The sequence below is a fragment of the Apostichopus japonicus genome, chromosome 15 (genome assembly GCF_037975245.1).
Source record: "Apostichopus japonicus isolate 1M-3 chromosome 15, ASM3797524v1, whole genome shotgun sequence".
NCBI classification, from domain to species: Eukaryota; Metazoa; Echinodermata; class Holothuroidea; order Aspidochirotida; family Stichopodidae; genus Apostichopus; species Apostichopus japonicus.
In genome coordinates, this window is record NC_092575.1 from 24,485,316 (window position 1) to 24,492,001 (window position 6,686).

Consider the following 6,686-nt stretch of genomic DNA (forward strand, 5'->3'; position numbering starts at 1 on the left):
ATTGTATCTTTGTGTTTTTATTCATTCTGGAGGGAACTTAACACAATTTTAGAGTCTCTCTAAACTCCACATTACGATTGATACCGGCACATCCCGGCAAAACACAAGTTCTGAATATGGTACAACCTTGTCACAATTATTTTTTGAGTGTTGACTCTGAGATTTCCAGAGTATCTGCATTCACTTCACATGTCGAGTAACGTATTCAACCTAAGATGAGACTGTTATACTGATCTGAATAATATTTAAGTAAATTGTCTATATTGTGTGTATCTCATATGGCCTTATAGTCTTACAGATAATACTGGGGAAATAGTGAATAATGTAGCCGCTAAAACATTCCCATTCAAGAAACTGATCTTGTCTGGTAAAGTTTTGAATAGAATCAAATAACATTGTGACATTTGTAAAAAGTTCTTGTACTTTATGCTATCTACTAACATAGATCAAAATGCACTTGGTCATTGGAATATTAGATATTCTCCGTTCATTTTTTTATGTATTATTTTGTTGATAAATGAAATACATTATATACAACCTATGGTCCTTGTTTTTCTAAGAGATTGGATCGAAAAATTGTCCGGCTCAAACTAAGGTTCAATACGGTTTATCTCACCGAGTAAACAACATTAATAACCAGTGTTGTACAGAAGGGGAAAAAATTAGCAATTGGCTCCTAAATGAAAAACCAGAATTCAAAAACGCATCGTGTTTCGATGATGTAACATGAGCAGCTTTCTTCTTTCATCTGACATAATGTATAGTGAGGTTGTACAACATACTTGATCTTAGTAATACAGTGTGATGTGACAAACAATAAATTCACAATGACACAGGCAGGGTTCGACTTATGGCCAAAAAATTGCATAGCAACAAATTTCGACATTTGCTATACAATATTTTTGTTGCATAGCAGTTCCCCAATATTGAATAGCAGTTTTGAAATTACCACAAAACGGACCAAATGTTGGCGATCAATGTATTAACTAGAAAATGTTTGTTTATTATTATTATTTATACTAGTGTTGCTACGATAATCGTTTTCAATATCGGTATCGGCCGATATTTGCAATATCGGCAGCATATCGGTATCGGTAAAATTTTGCCTAATTGCCAATAACAGCAAACCGATATTGAACTTTTCTTTTTAACAGCAGAGCTACCTGTACTTATTTATACTTGCAATGATTTGTTAATCTGACCAAGACGATCCATTTCTTTAGCGTCAGTTAAACTCAGATTCATTTTCGATTAATATCCATGGAAACCTGACTCTCCGTAACATCTAAAAACACGTCTACAGCGCGCGAATATAACCAATGACCTTCGTGAACCTTGGCCTACACACAGCATTAGTGCAGCATATATACACTGTACTAACCATTCATTTCCTCAAAGGCCTCCGTGAAAACCTTGAACATGATGCATACAGTAACTGCACAGTTCAGCAGTGTTGGAAAACCTTCTTCAATTTCCCGCGAACACACTGCCGATTTCCCGCCGGTGTTCGCCTGCCTAGCACGCGTAACGTGCGAGCATAAAGGCGTGGTGTCCATGGGCCCGTCTTAGGGCTATGGTGGGGTCATGGGGTAGAACCCCTCGTGGGGATCCTGGGGCGAAAGCCCCCGAAAATTGTTGTGATTTTTTGCGATGTCTGGCGATGAAAAAATTCGCAGTTTAGGATGCAAAATACTGACAACTTTTTTTATTTAAATTGTCACGAAACTGATGAAAATTTTAAAATGACAAGTTAAAGTAGCTATATTATGTTATAAAATGAAAAAAGATTTAATCTGTCTTTCAATCTTTAAAAAGTGCAACTTACAAAACTTCCGATATTATGAAACAAACAACGTTCAGCAAAGCCCCGTTTCTAGACTGCCTAACAATGAATAGCCTGCACTATGCGTACATTTTTACAACTGCAGTGTTTAACCCTATACCCAACTACTGTACCACGGTACATGTGCTGCGAATTTGCCCAGGTACCTTCCCAACAACTGTGAGCTCATCCCCTGTGTAACACCTGTTTGTTAACATTTTTTTGGCACGTTGCCAGGGAACCTTTTAGTTACGTGAGATCCGTAACTGCCGAGGTGGTTAGGCTATTTGCTTTACACTCAACTATGGTAGGATATTATTTTTTCAGGGTTTTTTTTCGCTATATGGTCAAGTGAATAAGTTGTACATTGAGTATAAACTCAATAAATTATAACTTCTACATTGTGATCGACAGTTCGTAAGTTAAGGTTTGAGTGTTTGCTCCCAAATCTGACTAGGAATTTGAATCGCACAAATCGGCACAATGTGCGATGCTGATTTGGAAACGTCTCGCAAGTTTGTCGTTTTGGATCGCATTTTGCGATGCGATACCGGAAAAATCGAACGCTGGACACAGGCTGTACTGAAATGACCATAGACCTCAAAAACAGGCTTCTTGTACTAAATGTGATATATACATCAACATACTAAATATGACGTTTGTACTTGTTGTAATATTGTGTAAAACATTTGTTTGGACAATTTGACCCCTGGTGAACTCAAACGACCATTGACCTCCGCCCACAACATTAGGCATATGTACTCAATGTAGTACGATTACATACCAAATATGCGATCTGTCCAAGCTTCCCTTTGAGTTTTTTTTTGGAAAGTGCGTTAGTGTAGAGAGACAGGTAAAAGGGGAGTGAAGTAAATACTTGGCGTTTATGACTTCAAATGACCTTTAACCTCCACTAAAAGCAATAAAGCCTCCTTAAATTTGATATGGTATATCTACAATATGGATATATCATGTTTACATGGTTTGCAAAATGTGACCTTTTATGACCCCAAATGACCATTGAAATCATACAAAGCATATAGGCTTCTTGTACTCAATACTATTCCTATACATCTTAAATATGAGATCTGTCCAAGCTCACCTTCTTGAGATATCTTGTTTACAAGGTCTCACAATTTGACATCTGGTGACCCCAAATGATCTCCACGATGCACAATAGGCTTCATGTACTCAATGTGGTTCTTCTACACACCAAATATGAAATTTTACCGGCCTCCCTTTTTCAGATATCGTGTTTACAAGCTGGGCGTCACAAACGCGCACACAAATACGCCATCATGAATGCAAAGGTGACGATTATCATCGAAACAACGTTAGGCGATAGCTTTTACACCTGTCTGATAACCATTATCAGTGTTGCACCTCAACTTAACATGTTTTATGAGGTGAAAAGTAGACCGTCAGGAAATAAAATATTCGTAATATTGTAATCTGATATCGAACATAAACCAATCACGGTTAACGAACCAGTGTTTTATTAGGATTTTGAAACGTTCGTCCCAGGGACACATCGCCTCGAAAATGGAATGCAACAGATAAAAGCTTGCATTCGCTCATACATTTCTTTGATAAAACCTCAGGCCAACGAGCTGTTATATGACCTTTATCAAGTGGAACATTTCTTGATCCCATTGCTGTCAGCTATAGAATTAAACTACTTAGTATGGTAGAGGTCTTTATTCACACAAATAATGAAAAACAATGAAAACATAGCTGCAGTATAAATCAAACAAATGTATAAATTAGAATGTTCACCAAAGCTGATGTTTATCCTGTTCTGGTCAGCAACGCCTAAGCTTTTTACAATTCACTGAACTATTTTCCATTCCCTAAAGCATGCTTCCTGACCCTCTAGCCATGTCTATTCGAATTTGCAATTAGACGGTCGTAGTGATTTTCTGTTATATTTACAGATTGATAGACACAATTGAAAACAAAAGATTAATTGTAATGTGATCCCAAAGCTATAGTAAATTTTCCAACATTTCGGCCCATACAGCCGGTGCACAGTTCTCGGTTAACAGATTTAAATAACATGAGCCGATGAGAGCCATTCAAAGGCGTTTCTCATTATAGGGAAAGGCATATGGAACGTCAGTCTTTAGTTGTTACTCACCATCACGCAGGATCCGTCCTTTAGGCACATTTGTACAGTCTAGGTACTTTGAATAGATGCGACAAGCATGTTCTAACCTTTATGCCATACTTTGTTTTGTACTGGGGAGAGGGCGGTCGTAATAAGTTTCTTGACTGTGATATTACTATAATGGTATTCTTGTAGGGGAAATAAGTTGAAAGATTTGTTTTTTCATATATTGGTCTAGCTCCAAAGATATGGAAACAAAGCAAACCAACATTGAACTAAATAACTCCACTGCATGAACAAACCGAAATTGTAATGAAACCAGGCATATAGGTATCATATTTTGAAATGAAATTTGCAGAGCCACCGACAACGGGTTGTGGGCGGGGCATGGCCTCAATAATTTCAAAGCAATGATTTCCAAATAAACATATTTTAACATGTAAAGTTGTTGAATTTTGACAATTCTTGGCCTCGGGCTGTTTTGCCCACACCACGCCCCACAAATAAGAAACCCGTATCGGTGCTCTGATTACCAAATTAAAGGAGGAATGTAAAAATCTACTTCTTTAACGTATGAAGCGATGCAGAAAGTATGACAATAATCTAATTTAGTTGTCCATGTATCATACACCATGAAAAATTGAACATTGTTTCTCTTCATCAAATGAAAGTTGAAAGAACAAAACAAACACAGAAATTCTATAAAGAAACTAGGTGAAACAATGGAGTTATCCAGGTTTACTTTACTTGTATATAAATCTGAGTAAATAGTCAAATAACGTTTGTATAAATGCTAACACGATGGACATATTTTTAATGTGCAAAATGCACAACATGATACAGTCTATGGAAAGTGGTTATCAGAAGATTACATACACTCAAATAGCTGTTCTAGCTATTGTTTCCTGTTATGAACTGATATTACACCCCCTCCCCATCCCATTCCCTCTAGTAGCATTCATTAACAACATACAATAAATTAAGATTTAATATTCGAACTCTTCAATAGCCCTCATCACAACTTGCACAGTGTTCAATAGTCACTTCCGTGCTCATAATTGGGATCATGATAACTTCAAAGTTTTAGCTTGAATCTTGGTAACCATTTCCACTTCCTCCAAACTTACATTTTTAATGTACAACATACATTCTATGAAAGTTATTATCAAATGATTACATACACAATAGCTTTTGAACTTATTGTTTTGCTTTTATGAACTGATAATACTGATAATGCTGCCTCGCCCTATCCCCCTCGCCCAACCCCCGCCTCCTCCCCCCAAGTCTACTAGCATTCTTTAACAAATTAAGTAAACATGAAGATATAATGTTAACACACTCAAGTACCCCTTTAACACATCAATCAATTTGTCAGTACACTGTTCAATATGAAAATAATAAATACATAAGAGGTGTAAAAGTGAAATTAAAGTTTATAGGAGAAAAATCTTTACACCTGCCTCCCTACAATTCTTCAGGCATTCCTTACAGTAAAAATTAAGATGTATATGTAAATGCAATAATCAATATGAACATAATAGTAATAAACCAAGAAGTTGAAAAATTAAAAAAACTGATAACAGGAAAAACCTCAAACCTTGTTATATTCTCTGTGTATATTTGGCTATTTTTATCAGCTGAACCAGGGTACATTTTTTGTTATTGAAGTGAAATGAAAAAAAGTATTGCTTTATGCTGATGATGCTACTTACTCTTGAGATGATGGATGCAAAATTTAGTTAAAAAAGATCTTATTCACATAAAATAACTGAGGATGTAATATTGCGAACAGATTCCTCACTTAGTATTACTGCTTATGACGTTATATTTACCAGTAGGGTCTCGTTATGTGTTACAGTTTACTCACTATAGAAATGATTTCTGTACATAATTTTAATTACATCCTGTAGCTTTGGAGGTATTTTAGTTAGGTTTGTTATGGATCCTTCTGCTTTTGATCTAAATAAATGGTTAGAGCAATGATCTCTTTATATATATTTACTTTCTTCTCTCTGACTGTTCTTGTAGTTTTATCAAGAGTGCTTACAATCTTCCATGCTGTAGCTTATCTATGAGCATCCTCTCTATATCAAGATTGCAGCAGAGCCTGTCACAATCACACCATGGCCAATCGAGTTTTAACTTCCACTGAACATGTATAATAAAACACTCTGTGTTCATGATTGGGAAGATCACTATAGCATACCTCCATTTTGGTTACCCTATTTTTATTTTCACTGCTTCTACGTAGACGTACTCCCAACCAGGATATTTTACATAAGTTTTGTTTCTAACGCAGACTTTAATAACATGTCATTAGTATTTACCCAAAACTTTTCGCATGAAAAATATACTCCTAATTATTGCAAGACATATAGAAGAGTTCCTTAAAAATACCATTGTGTGTCTTTAAAGGGTTTAATGGCACAAATTAAATATTGCAGTTGGTTTTGAGCTACCATTTCTTGAATCTTTAGCGTTTGTTAATAGCTATCCTCTGTGACAGGGAAATGAAGACGTTTTAAACCTATTTCATTTGAGTTAAAGCCATGTCTCTGCTGTTTTGAAAATTTGAAAGGACTGTCAGGTTCTGTTCTAAAAAAAAAAAAAACATTTCATTTACATAAGGCAATTCTAACTCCCTTAAAAGTGATTTTTTCAACACAATATTGGCAAACTTGATATTTGAGTTTTCATTTACTTTCTCTTGAATGTGGAGAAAATGCAGTCGTTGTCATTGTCGTGGTCATCATCATC